Raw genomic sequence first — 15,359 nt, 5'->3', positions numbered from 1 at the left:
CTCTCTTTGTTTTTGTCTCCTAGTCTCTCTCACATGCACGCACGCACATGCACATGCACACGCACACACACACACACACGCGCACACGCACACACACACACAAGATAATATATACTTTTTTAATTAGCAAAAAGGCATTGTTTACTTGGGTCACCAGGATAGATCGCTCTAATTGCCACCAAAATTGCTGCCAAATGCACACACTTCCAAATAAAAAACACAACCTGTGACACACAGTACAACACAAATGCTCTTAAGAATCGCATCACATAAATCTATCAACAAAGCAGACATGTACAAACATGTGTGTTATTTTTTATTTATCCAGCCGATCCCAAGGTTCCCATGGGGACAGAGTGTCGTGCGGTCCCGTCTCTGGTGGTGAGGGCTGGTCGATAGTACCATTTCCAGATAATCCCCCCTCCCATCTTCCCTGAAAGTCTGAACACTAACACAGCCTGTAATAAACCATCTGGATCAATACATCACCCTCTCTGAACAAAACACTTCCCTTGCTGATCAGGGGGAACTAGAGCTATGAAATATGGACTAGCCACAGTGTGCATGGGGATCACAATATTTGACATACACCAGGATCTATGAGCTGTGACAAGAAATACAAAAGCGTTTTGGGTAAGTGCAACTAGTTAAACATTCCTCTACATGTATAGCATCAATACTGAACAACATTTACATGTATAGCCATACTGAAGACATGCACATTCATGGAAACATGAACACATCGAATTACTGTAATCTTCTGTGATCATCAAACTTAGAAGGCCTGCGCTCTTCTTTCATGCTGCCACACTTCTCTCACCAGTTTGTCTGCAGTAGCCTAATCATGCAGATGTGTGAGTGTTTGACTAGGAATGTTGGAAGAAATGATCAGAGTACTGCAGATGTAGGGAATTCCAATCTGTTTCCACAGTGGCTCATGTGTTGCTCCGAGCACCACAGACACCACGGAGGAGAAAAAGCAGCCAACAGGTGGCAGCAACATCTGCAACATCCCCTCTCTCTTAGTCCACGTGGCTCTCAAACACCCTTACAGAGGGAGAGGGAGAGTGCAAACCGCGGCCCTAATAAATCATGTGCAGAAACTGTCGGTACAAATTATGTACAATTTTATTGCACTTTAATCAGCTCAATGAATGTTTTAATAGGCCGATATTTCAGTGTATGAATGGCAAGGCTGTGATAAATTGTCTTGGATTGTCGTGGCTACATTGGCCCCTCCCATCCTCTCTCCCTCTCCCTCTCTCTCTCTCTCTCTCTCTCTCTCTCTCTCTCTCTCTCTCTCTCTCTCTCTCTCTCTCTCTCTCTCTATCTCTCTATCTCTCTCTCTCTCTCTCTCTCTCTCTCTCTCTCTCTCTCTCTCTCTCTCTCTCTCTCTCTCTCTCTCTCTCTCAATGGAGATGGAGGGAGTGCATCTACTGTTTACTTTTAATTATGTTTATGTTCCTGTCCTAGTACTAAACGTTTGTGGGCATTTCATATTTTATATAAGAAGCTCTTACGTAAGTGGGACTCGATCATCCTGTTGCCCTACCTTACACATTGTTGTACCTTCCCCAGGAAACACATACCTTGGTTCCTATCCTCCCTAACCCTTACTGTACTTTGTGGTAGTTCTCTCCCTCAAATCATCCCCTCCACTCATTCTTGTCGTATCCTTCCTCGTAAATTAATCACATTTGAACACTGGGCTCGACCCCACCTTAGGGCCTCCCACACCGTTTAATGTCTCTTTATCCTTTCCACCTCACATGACTCCTTCCCTACTCCCTCTCTAACTTCCCCCTCCCTCTCTTGCTCTCTATCTCTCAATGGATTTCTCTATCTCTTCATTTGTCATCCCTGATCCCACTCTCCCATCATGTACATAAATGAATCACCCTTTATCCCTTTTCTCTCTCCCTATCATCCTCTCTCTTTCCTAGTTTTTACGTTAACCTTTAGCCCTCCCCCAATTAGTCTCTCTCCTCTGTCATCCTCCCTCTTTCCATCCCCATCCTGCCCCCTTGGCAGAGAAGTCTAATGGCATGCAAAATCAACATGCCTGTGACATTTTGGGCCCAGATCTTGCATACCTCCCCACCCCTCCTTCCCCTAAACCCACTGTCCGACCTCAGTAGCAATGATGTACGACGGGGTGGTACGATGCTTCTAATAAGGGCATAGGTGAGAATGAGGCGAGGGGGTAGGAGGGCTGTAATTAAAGAACAAGGTGGTGTTGGTAGGAAACTGGCGAGAAGAGGTAAAACTGCGGCTATCTGCTGGGAAAACAATAAATCAACCCCCCAATCTCCCAATGCATGCTACAGCCCCCCGCCCCCTCAGCACCCCCCCTCCAAAAAAGCAATTCCGCCATGTCTTGTTAGCTCATTCGTCTTCATCAGGACCAGTGGGAGGTTCGGACTGCCCCCCCCCCACGCACACACACACACATACACACACACACGTCTGCCCTTCCTCCAAGTCCAAATGGATCAAAGCAGGACCAGTCAGTGGATCAGCGTGGGTACTGGTATTGTGTCATTTACAAACACATACATGCTCCTTTACATACATGCACTCACATACAAGCCACTGCAGCAAAGCAAATCAGTATCAGTGTTTGCACATGAGCCCTGATCATACCCTGGCCGTGTTAATGAGTATCTAGTTAACACACGCAGCACGCTAGCGCTAGTCATGGCCAATTAAGAGATGACTAATTAATAAGACATTTCCTGCAAGGCGTATGGATATGTAAATTAAGATTCAGGAAAACAAGATTTTAATATCACTGCTTTCACGCAATTTTGTATATGTTCCATGAGATGTATTTCAAGCATAAGATTATACTCTAAAACAGATTTGATTCCATTAAACCAGACACATGTGATGTTTTTTAGCTGTGCACTGCACAACGGTGAAAATAAAAACATTGTATTCACTTCAAGAAACAAGAGGACAATGTAAAAGATAAACACCACAAGTGGGGTCAGAAGCTGTCAATCAACACTTCCCCTGTCATTCATCAGCCCTGACTCTGATTGACAGCTGTCAATCCATGTGACCAGTCCTGACTTACAGTGTGTCAGACTGGTCACCGGGGGACGGGTGTTGCCCATGTCACAAGAGTGGTACAGGGACACGGGGGTGGTCTGAGGGTCCTGGGGGGTAGACAGGGTCCTGAGATGGGGGTGAATACACATCAAATGAGGTGGTCCACTGTGGATGTTTTCAATCTTCCTTAGCCCAAGAGGAGAGGCAAAGGAGAGTTAGAGGCAGAGTGTGAGAGAAAGAGAGAGATTTAGAGAATGCCTCCTTACATTGCCTCGTGTTTGACCAAGTTGTGCTGTGTGGGCTTCAGAATGCAATTTGTTTTTCTATTTACATCAAACCAAATGAGGGCTTTCACTGTGCATGCTTACCTCATTTTGTTTTCTTACTGGCAGCTTGTCTAAACCTCAATGCAGTCAGAAATGACAGACAGAAGGGAAGACAGAGACTCGGAGAGATCGAATGAGACAGAGATTGAGAAACACAAAGAAATGCAGGCACCACTAATCTGAGAAGAAGTGTTCTGCAACATTTAAAGTCTGTCTTATTGCTTAAACAATGCCACTTCCTCTGACACCACATAGTGAGAGACCACACCCACACTGACAAATTACAGTAACAAGTTAAATAATAAAAAACAGGAAGAAACAGAAAATATTCCTAACACCAGCTGTAATTTATGACGAGAAGAGAAGGGAGGGAGTGACAAGTGGAGGGGAAGAAGAGATTGGGATGTGTACTATTTTTGCGCAATGCAAATAATACAGCAACTATGTCATAGCTGAATGCACCTCACGTCCTCCCTCTCTCAGGATGGACAGGAATGAAAAAAAAGGAGAAAAATTGAGGGGAGAAAGGAAAGAAACATAAAATGAGAGATGCTAAATGGGTAGAGGGAGAACTACAAGTTTGCTTTTTGAAGCACGTTTGAGCATTTCTTGTCAGGGTCTCTGTGGCTAGGTGGGAAGAGACACACGAGAAGGTTAGAAAGGGAGAGCAGGAGAGAGAAAGAAAGACAGTAGAAGACAAACGGATTTGGAAGCAAAGGGAGTGTCGAAATCAAAAGGGAGTGTCAAAAAACGACAGCAGCATACACATGTCAAATCTTGAAAGCATTCACCTTTTAAAGACAACCTGACGGTGAGTAGGATTGTTTAATATGACAGGGGCTATTAACAGAGGATGCCAGATGAAGGAAGAGGGTGATAGGAAGCAATGATACAGTAGGAGAGAGGAGTGAGGTGGGAAAACAGCTGGAGGCAAAGCTGGAGAGGTATGTTGTCAATTTTACTTTGGTCTCCGGTCCTCCACCATTCTATTCTCTAGAGGTGGTAATGCACACACACACACACACACACAAACACACACACACACACACACACGCGCGCACTGATCCATCGTTCTGGCAGACTGTCTGATCCTCCATTTCTCCTCAGGGAGGTGTTAGTGTGGAGAAATCTGAGGGATCATTTGGACACCACTGTGAGAGGAGTAATAATTTTCTCTGTCTCTTGCTCTCATACACACACATACTTCTCAAAAACCTGAGTTCCGTGGCACACGTGCGCACACACACATCCTTTGACATCACAGTGTAATGGCTGGAGCATGTGCAGGACCCCCCACACACACACACACTCACACACACACACACACACACATACACACACCTAATCATTACATTCAATATGGGATTGGAGGTGTGTGGAATGAACATTCTTATCATGGTGGTCAGCTGTCTCCTCAGACACACAGCATCAAATCCATCCCAGATCCTGCTCTCCACAGCAGCCCAGAAGAACGAGGAAGAGCATGAGAACTGATGGACAACTGAGAGAAAGAGAGATGGAGAAACAGGGGGATGTTGTGGTGGATGGGGTTGTAGAGTGAAGGCAAAGCAGAGAAACTGGTTGTTTGTGTTAGTGTGTGTGGGTGCATGGGTGTGTTTTAACGTGTGCATTTCCATTGCTCACTGAGTGTGTATGGTAAGATCAATATCAAGCATCAGCGCTATGATTCCATATTTAGTCTGGGGGCCTATCAGATAGAATGTCAACAGTTTCTGTTGAGACCAGCAACCCCCCAACACGCATACACACCTCAAAAAGCCCACCAACACGTTCACCTCCTCTCCCTCCTACCCGTTACCTCCTCCCCAATTTATTATTAACGAGCTTGCAGGGGCTCGTTATTGGCCGCCACACAATGCAGCTTTCACAAACAAAGCCCAGCGCTCCACACCGGCCCTGCGTAATTGCCTTCTTCTTCCATGTCTGCTTCCTACAGTCTCTTTCTTTTGCAGACACCTGCTTTAGGAGAACCTCAACAGTAAACAAACGGACACACTCTCCAGAGTTAATTTTGTCTCTCTCTCTCTCTCTCTCTCTCTCTCTCTCTCTCTCTCTCTCTCTCTCTCTCTCTCTCTGTCTCTCTCTCTCTCTCTATCTCTCAATATATATATAGTATATATACATATTTCTCCTCCTCTTTTCTTTCTCTTCTGTCTTTCTCTCTATACGTCCTCCTCAATCCACCTGGACATCCACATGTGCCTGTCCCCTTAGTGTCAGGTGATGATGATCCATTCAATCCTACACACAGACGTGTCTGTGAGGCTAGAAGTGACCATCCCGCTGTGAGGAAAAACGCTCCAGAGTTTTTATCATGTGACCTTAGATCATACGTTTTTTTACTATATATACTGAAGATGTTTTGGTTTCCTCTGTAATATCTCTTCTATAGGACCCTGCACTCACACCCTTTCTCCCTGCTCATTGTTCTCTCTCTTCTTTTCACTCAGCCCTCTACTTTTCCTCCATCCCTCACCCATTTGGAATCCATACCTATGTCTCTTGGTCTTTTCAAGACCATCTCTTTGAGCCAATTAAAGTTGCTTGTCTTCTTCTCTCTGTGCTTCCTTCTCCTTTTCATTTCCTTACTATCCTTCCATTGTCTCTCCTTTCATCTGTCTTGTATTTTAAATATACAATTATTTCATTTTGTACCCAGGCTCTCATCTCGCCTTACATTGAACATCTAGATTTTGTGTATTTTTTACTCTGCCTTTGTTTACACACCTATGGGCGAACCCATGCATAATTTCTCAGCTGTCAAAAATTGGCAGAATTAACAGCAAAAAGACACAGAGGAGCCAATAGAGAGAGAGGGAGAGAGAGAGAGACAGGTGACACAAGACAGAGAGACGGGGGAGGGGGGGTGCAAGAGAGAAAGAGAGCGACGGAAAGACAGATGGGATGCTCTACTGCCTGGCTGACACAGAGGGTCTCTGCAGACTTGGAGACCGGTGAGGAGACGAAGAATCGAGAAAAGGACAAAGAGAGAAAGAGTTATAGGATGAACTTGCTCCCCCCCCCACCCCTCCTCCAGAATACGACTGTATGCTTGGCTTCTCCTGGTTCCTTAGCATTCCTCCCCATCCGCTTCCCTTGACTCTGAGAGGAGAGAAGCAGACAGCAGGGCCTGTCATAGTCACAGGCCTATGTCTATTGGGTGTGTGTGTCTGTGTGTGTGTGTGTGTGTGTCTGTCTGTGTTTGTGTGTGCCCTGTCAATGGGGATGGACAGGAAATCTTAGATGGCTGACAGTATTGACAGTGAGACCCCAGTGACTTGTGTAATCTTAAAAACGCACACCAGGGACTAGCTGGACATACACTCTTGCTTCTCGACCAGCTTTTTTCCAATATCTATGAATTATTCACCAAACCTTGATTGACAGGGTAGAAATTCTAATGAGAAAGTTGTTGAGAAGTGTAATTATGTATGTGTGTGTGTGACAGAGATGGAGTCTGAGTGCACGAATGTCACCTTTGTGTATAGAATGTGTTAAAGTGCTTTGAGTGTGTATCTGTGTGTGTGTGTCTGTGAGCAGTTTGGTGGATAAGTCAGGCTCTCATGTTTACCATACAGAGACAATACGTACAAGCAGCACTGCTGGACAAGAGGAATCACACAAAGTACTTTGTCACATTAATCAAGCCATAGTGAAATAGGAGACACAGTGACATTGCCATTGTAAAATGAAACACACAAGCACACACACACACACACACAAACATACACACACACAAAATGACTAAAAGCTACAAGTTTTCCTCTCTGGTCAAATTGTGTTGGCTAGTTGCCAATACAGTACCAGATGACATTTTCTCTTATCTCCTATAACACTCTCTCAATATCTATTTCTCTGTATTTATAGTTCTCTTTCTCTCACCTCTCTTTCTCTGTCTCCTTCCTTCCTGCCCTTACTTCTTTTACCTTGGAGTCTGCCGTCTTGCTCCTGTGACTCCAGTCTAAAGGTCACGGTGTGTACCCACCGTCACTGCCTGTCACTCCCCCAAACTCTCTCCCCCCACCACACACATACACACATGCATGCATTCACACATATGCACATACACACACAGACAGAAACAAACTCCACCCTCTTACCCTGGCCTCTGTCAGCCATCTAGTATATGGTCTTGGAATCACTCGCCAAAAAAACTACTTCTTACTTTTCCTCCTCGGAGATTAAAGGTTATAAAAGTGGACAATACATTAAGTAAGTAAAGAATGGTTAAGGACAAAAAGGGTTACACAATGTCTAAATCTCGGGTAGCAGCCAGGTTTATGGTTTGAAACCATTGTTGCCTTTACGTAAGTCTTACAGTAACATACAAAAGTGGTTGGTGGTGTCTGCAAATGTGTCTGTGGCATTGGCACAAACAACAAAACCCCACTTGACAGAACATCAACAGGATCCTCTGAGGCCTCTTTTCTCCTCTTCACTTCTCCCATCAACCCACTCCCCCAACCCCACAAACTCGCTCTATTTATCTCCCTGTATTTGCCTCCCCTTTCCTACACAGATACAGTGTCAATTTACTTTAGAATGTATGGTTTCTAACAGCACCATACTTCACCTCCCGGGTCTCTGATCCCTAACCTCTCGAGGTGGTATATAGTGTCTATGAACTAAATGAGGCCCAAACCTCCCTTAAAGAGCAGAAATCAATAAAAACTTGTGCCCACTCTCCTAAATTAACTGGCTGATTAACACACACCAGAGTGCTGAGCAGAGTTCAATTTAACAATGTGGAGAACAACACATGGCCTCATATACTGTATACAAAACACAAGCTGGTCACAATAAGGTATCTGTGCCAAATTGGCCTTGTTCTCCAAAGCAAACACACCAAATCAATACCTCAGCATGCAGTCACCCGCTTTTCTCAGTAAAAAATCTTCCCTATTGTTTTCCGTTTAAACATTCATTTCCATTTTTTGTTCACTGTTTTCCTCTTCTGTTCTCTGCCTCCTTCTGTTTCTCTCTGGTTCCTCCTCTCTCCGGGCCGTCCGTGGAGCGTTCAAGCGCTCCAGCGCTACGCACTAGTGAGTCTTCAACATCTTGTCTCGTCACGGCAATTACACATACACATATACACAAGCACACGTACACACACACACACATTGCATAATACATTGTTATAGAAATGCTGAGGTAAATAATTTAATGCAAATGCTAACACATTGTATGTGACTTTGATTTTGAAGACAAAACTAGGTTTGTGTGACAATATTCACATATGTCTGACTGATTTAAATGACTACGAATTTGTCTCAAGTAGATCTAACACCACGGTATTGATTAAATATTCAAAACAAAAAATGCTATATCACAAACCATAAGTAATGTTTTGTGTAAAGCCTCAAACTTCAAATGACCACCACAACCAAAACTTTACCAATTTGCAAATAATATGTATTGTGAGTATAGTGTTTAATGTCTAATGTAAATACATACAACTAAATAGTTAATGTTCTGTAACATGTGTAATCCAGTAGCTGTGGAAAAAACTTGTTTGTACATTGGTAGAGTGTTAATGTAAACATAATATAAAATGTTTTTTTCAAGCAGGTGGTAAATCTTTGATTAGCCATGCACAGTTTGAGTATAAAGCCATTGTGAAAATAGCATTATGTAGTGAGATTCAGTTAATCTATGACAATTAGATTAATAAAGAAGGATTTTATATGGCTTAAGTTACCCAAATGTAATACAGAATAAGGTCATATCTGCAATCTTGGCAACAACAATCAAACACAACAAAAATAAGTCACAACCCTGGAGATCAATTAACCGCCACACTAACACACAATTTTTTTTTTAAACAGTCAAATGTTTCTTTAGTCCCTCCCCATTGGAATTTAGATAACTAAATTACATTGATTTAACTATTGTGACTGAAATGTGTACTTGTGTACACAAAAACATTATGAGGCAATTACAAAACATTCCACTGGCCAGACTGAATCTAATTAAATCAGATAGGTATCTGTTAATGCTGAAAACATTTTAAATAAAAACTACTATTTGGTTCAATAACACCTGGAATCTAGTTTTAGGTGTAGGAAACAAGAGCAATGAAGGTTAAGGCCTTGGGAGACTGCAGTCCTTTACTCTTCCACGTGACCATGAGAGAATGAAGGTTAAATAACTGCAAACTTTAATCATAGTTAATTAATGATTCATGAACCCAGAGTCTATGTCTAGTTTTCCAAATACCCTAACACAGGTATGGGCAGACAGATCTGCTGTGCATTATTCATAACTCCTCTGACTCTCTAAATGCAGTACTGCTGTCACAGCATTAGACTAGAAGACTTGTGATTGTTTATGGAAATAATGAAAACAATGCAGAGGAGCTTATTAATTTGTGTAGAAGCATGTGTGTGAGCATGCGGGAGAAAAAAGGTGGGAAGAGAAAAAGAGAGAGAAAGTGAGAGAGAGAAAACAGAAGAGAGAGAGTGGTTGGGGTAGGTTATGACATAGGCACAGTTCTAACATAAAGTTACTGTGACACCAAATACAATGTTTCTGCAAACAGTCAGTGTTTGCAGAATGGATGGGTGGAAAAAAAGTAAGAAAATGAAAGCGAGAAAACACAGTGTTAGATTTACTGTGTTGTCGTCTAGTGTGTGCATTCAACAAATTAAGTCACCAAGCTCATTCAATATTCTTATAGTCCTGTGTCTCTTGCCTTTTTCAGTAGTAGTATATGAAGAGTTGTTTGTAAGAGAGACTGAAATTAAATCTTTTGGTGCAAGAACCAGGTTGGGAGCCAGGTGGCTTAGCGGGTAGAGCATCGGGCTAGTAATCTGAAGATTGCCAGTTTGATTCCCGGCCATTGCACATGACGATGTGTCCTTGGGTAAGGCACTTCACCCTACTTGCCTCGGGGAGAATGTCCCTGTACTTACTGTAAGTCGCTCTGGATAAAAGCGTCTGCTAAATAACTAAATGTAAATGTAAACCTATGGCCTCAGAAACACCAAAGGTGCTGATCGCCCCCCCCCCCCCCCCCTAACACCGCCCCTCCCACGCCCACACCTTAAACCTATTGATAGGTGCAGATACAATTGGCTTACATTTGTAAGACTTCATACTGTAAGGCAATCAACACTCAAGACAAACATTCCTCTTCAAATCCCTTTGACACACTTAAACCCTGACAATCTGAATCTCTTATCTGTGGATCTCAAGTACTGTGAATAAAACCAAACAAATAGTCAATATTTAATTGTATAACCCGATTTCATGTCAAACAGGAAATCCTGACCTAGCAATAAAAAGAGAGTTAGTTTACTGTAATGCGCAGAGGTAAAAGAGGTAAACTGAGAGGCAAATAATTGGACAGGAAAATACTGTTATGAATACAAATACAAACTTTTGTTTTGGTGAGTAACTGCTCTTGCTCTCTCACATACACACACAGACACACACAAGCACACATACATGCAATGTTCTGGAATTGATAGTTCCTCCAGAACATTCCTCCCCAGCAGAGGCTAAATGAGAGCTTGTTAGCTGCAAGATAAAAACAAACGAGGCCACCTCACCACTTTGTGTGTGGACATGCAGGGTTAGAGAGAGGACGATGGGGAGACAAAGAAAGAAAGAGAGAGACAGATAAAGAGAGAGAGAGAGAGAGAGAGAGAGGGGAGAGAAAGAGGGAGAAAGAGAATGAAGAACAGAGAGATAGGATGGGTGAGACTGAGTGTGGTAGAAATATAAAAATAGTGTGGCAGAGATTTGTTACTGTAATTGTGTTCAGAGCCCCTGTTTACTCGAGCCAGGCTGGTACAGGCAGCAGGTTAAAGACACAGATAGATAGATCAGTGTGAGAGACAGACAGATACTGAGATGGATGGGCTCTCACACACTGATATTGCACATTTAAGCCTAATAGAAGAAGATGGATAGCCAGTTAGCCACAGTATATGGAGAAGATAATATGGATGTTTATCTAGAGTAGCCCACAGAGTGTTTTTCGACCCAATGTAAGTGTATATGTGACAGACAGCGTGCATACATGCCTGTGTCATGGAACCATTAGAGGGATTTCCTAGAGGGAATGAGGGTGAGGCGAGTCACAGGGAGCCGTCATCTATTTGATTAAAGAGAATTCCAAGTGTTTTCTATGTTACAGAAGATGCATTTGAGAGGCACTTGTTGAACTAATATAGCAGACAAACGGACTTAGATCTAATTGAGACTGTATACATAACAAGATAAATCTACGAGGACAATTCCCATTCTGTACGAGCAAATACAAGATAAATGTTTCCTTTCACGCAGATATTTTGCTGTCAATCAATAAAATGTCCTATAAAATGTCGATGTTTGAGTGTGTGCATGTGGACATGTGCATGTGCTTGTGTGTGTGTGACGTGTGTTTGTGTGTATGTGTGTGTGTGTGATGGTGAGCACTGTCCAGAGAATCAGACAGCCGCTGTCATGTTGCAGTCGTGGTGGTGGGGTGGGGAAGATGTTCTTGTCTGCAGTGATACGATAGCATGGACAGCATGGTTTAAGGACTAAAAAAGAGAGTCACCGATGTCTCGCTTGACTATCCCTCTCTTCTCTTGTCTCTCAGCTGTTGCCCTTGTCATCCCTGGTGGATGATCCCTCGCTCTCTCTTCCACCCCTGCTGTCTTTCTGTCCTTCGTCACGGATTGGTGTTCCCATTCCTGTTTCTGTTTTTGACCCTCTTGGTTTGTTACGTAAGTCTAAAACTAATCTCTGTACTTGTTTTTCTTTCTAAAATCATCTCCACAGTTTCTTTAAAACTAAATCAATATTGAACATGGAAGCATGTACACTAATAGGTGACAGTATGCACACTGCATTCTGAGTCTTTACAACATGTGCAAAGCAAGTTAAGAGTCCTCTCACTGAGTGTGGAAATTGGTTCCAGTAAATATCTTGTACTGGGAGTGACTGGGAGGGGTTGTGAAATACATCTCCTGTCATGGCTTTGGAGAAGGCATGACCTCTTAAGAGTAGTGGGAGTGTTTCTGCTCCATTATTCAGGACAGACCTTTCCCTTTGGACTGCGAGTGTGGATGAGTGGATGTGTGTCTGTATGCGAAGGATGAGTCTGTTGAGGTGGTGTTTATGTGTGGAAAGACACACACATTTGAGCATTTAGAGTGTCTCAAATGCTGGGATGCCGAGGTAATTACAATTACAAGATGACGTAAAAAGCAATTTGATAAAGACAAATAATCCAGAGTCATGGAGGTCAAGGAAGGTGATCAGCAATGTGTGTGTTCCTCTTCATCTTCTCTTATCTTACAATTTAATGTTCCGCTGTTCCAATCTTTTTCAGTCTTGCTGTTACCTTTTCCATCTCTGTCCTACTACTCTCTATGTAAGCCTCTTTTCCTCTGTGTGTTCTTCCTACATCAGATGTGGAGAACGCTGATATGTTAGGGGGAGCAGCAGGCTGGGAGGCCAGACAAGAGCTTTAATTAATGCTCACCACTGGGGGGTTGGAAATGTCTGACACAAATTGTTCTTGTGGGATTCTGTGGATACTTTTGATCAATGGGTAATGAACTGTACATAGCTCTCTCTCTTTCTCTCTCTCTCTTTCTCCCCCTCCCCCTCTTCCAGCCCCTCAGCACACCGCCACACATACAGCTGATATATATGCCACATGTACATATATATATATGTATGTGTATACATATACTATATCATGACAATGGGGAAATATTGAACACAGTGTTATATGTAGAGTTATAGATGTAACATAGCATTTTGTAAGTTTTTTGTCTTTGCACTTTCCTGTAACACTGTAAGACTTTTAAGACTATACTGCATGCACAAAATCTGCTACTTCAATCAAGCTAATTGATAAGCTCAAGGTCTGCCACGCTCCTGTAGAAACCCTACAGTAATAGATTATTGCAATGATATTCTGACTATACTGTACGTGATTGTCATACTGTTAAATATTTTTTCCTTTCATCAGACCATATGTCCATGACAAAATACATAATTACAAAGCATCAGTACAGACATGAATTGGACCAATAAATCATTGTTTACGGTTTTGAAACAGCTTATTTAACCTTGGAGTGTCGGCAGAATTAGAATGTGGAATCCACTGAGAGAGCCTCCTCAGTATGCTTGACCATATTCAGCGGTTGAGGTGAGGAGTGCAAGGGATGATCAGACAGACAGACTGACAGAGAGAGAAAAAGAGGGAGAGAGAAATAAAGAAATGAAATGGAAAGATGGAAATGGAAATGATAAAATGGAGGGAGAGAATGTAGAGGCTTGAATATAAGAACACCAGTCAGTAGAATTAAGAAATTGAGGAATGCAGTAAGAAAAGTGGGTGCTAGATGGAGGAATAAAGTGTTAGGAGAGCAAGGGACAGAGATGGGGACAGTGAAAGAGGGAGGGAGGGAGTGGAGAGGGAGTGTGGAGAGCACAAGGCAGATGACAAATTGTGATTAATAGATGGGGTCCGGGGCAGAAGTGTGGAGCGCTACTTATTAATAGAGAGAATTAGAGAGGCTGTGCAACTCAATCTGCACACTGTCAATTGCAATCAGAGACTATAATCAGATCTACACAGACATAGGTGGATGCATACGGGAACACCCTGGCAAAAACACACAAACACACACATGTCCGAGGCTTATCATTGACAGCATGACTCTATTTCTATCTCTTACTGTCTATCTCTCTCTTTTTCTTAGTTTTATTCTCTCTATCTCTCTGATTTATGAACTATTAGGCTGTCACACCCTTTCCATGGCAGATTATTTGGCCTGGCTGTTGTGTATGGCACAGAAATGGCACCCAACCTTCACCTGACCCTCCCCATACTGGACCCTCTCACACTTTAGTAACAACCTATACCACTAAAATGTAATACAATGTATATGTCTAGCAAATCCTATGCATTTACAATGTTTTTACTGTAGGTATTGTTATGTAGTTACATGGTCGTGAATGTCACCTTTATGTCGTGAATTGTTGCCCAATCAAATGTGTATGAATTATTTAGTTCCATTCTTGAATGCTTTATACAAATCCATTCAACCATATGGTCTAAAAACATGTTGGGCTGTTTGAGGACCTTGATAAAAAGTAACAAGAGCAGAGCATCTCACCTGGGGCTTGACCCATGTTGCAGCCCCTTGGTCCTCTCGTCCATCCCCTTGCAGTAAGGCTGGCTTATCAATCATCAGTATCCCAGACACCTGAAGGTTAGAGGAGCACTGATGTGATGAAAAGGTGAAGATAAGTGTCCTTCTACATATCCTTCTATACATCATATTAAATAATAAGACACACAATCTAGGATTTAACTATATTCAAAATATTTTGACTCCACCTACATAAGATGGTGAGGATTCATACCGTTTCATGTAGTGTGTTGAATAAACAGATCTTGTCTCTAACATAAAGAAAGAGGAGAGAAAAGAGGAGGTAACAAAACCATGGCACATATTACTGTATTAATATATAATCACAGACCTCAATATTAATCAGCTTAGTTACAATTTAATGAGACTCTAAAAATCGAATTCTCTCCAAATTGTCTTTGACTCATGGTAATTATCTTTTCAACCAAAGGACTTAGTTTGGTGCGCAGCTACACTGAGAACAAGCATACACATTCACACACACATATTCTTCCCTCATACGTTTCACATACACTGCTGGTTTATAATTGATTATCAGACTGTCTATGGTTGACGATTAGAGGGTTGGTTCTCGCTCTTTCATTCTCCTTCTGCTGCTGTGACCAGAGGCTTGCTGTCTGCCTGGGGCTAAGCCAGCTGACAGTACGCATCCTGAAGAGTGATCTATTGATCCATATTCAATATCTGCTACACTTTCCCCTTCAGTAAAGTTAAGCGCTGAATAAATCAAGTGTACAGCTGACATCTTGCATATTTATTTCACAAGTTTTTATGGTGCCAGAAATGGTTGCATGTGACC

The sequence above is a fragment of the Hypomesus transpacificus genome, chromosome 9 (assembly GCF_021917145.1).
Source record: "Hypomesus transpacificus isolate Combined female chromosome 9, fHypTra1, whole genome shotgun sequence".
NCBI lineage: Eukaryota > Metazoa > Chordata > Actinopteri > Osmeriformes > Osmeridae > Hypomesus > Hypomesus transpacificus.
Note: the sequence above shows the minus strand (reverse complement) of the source record.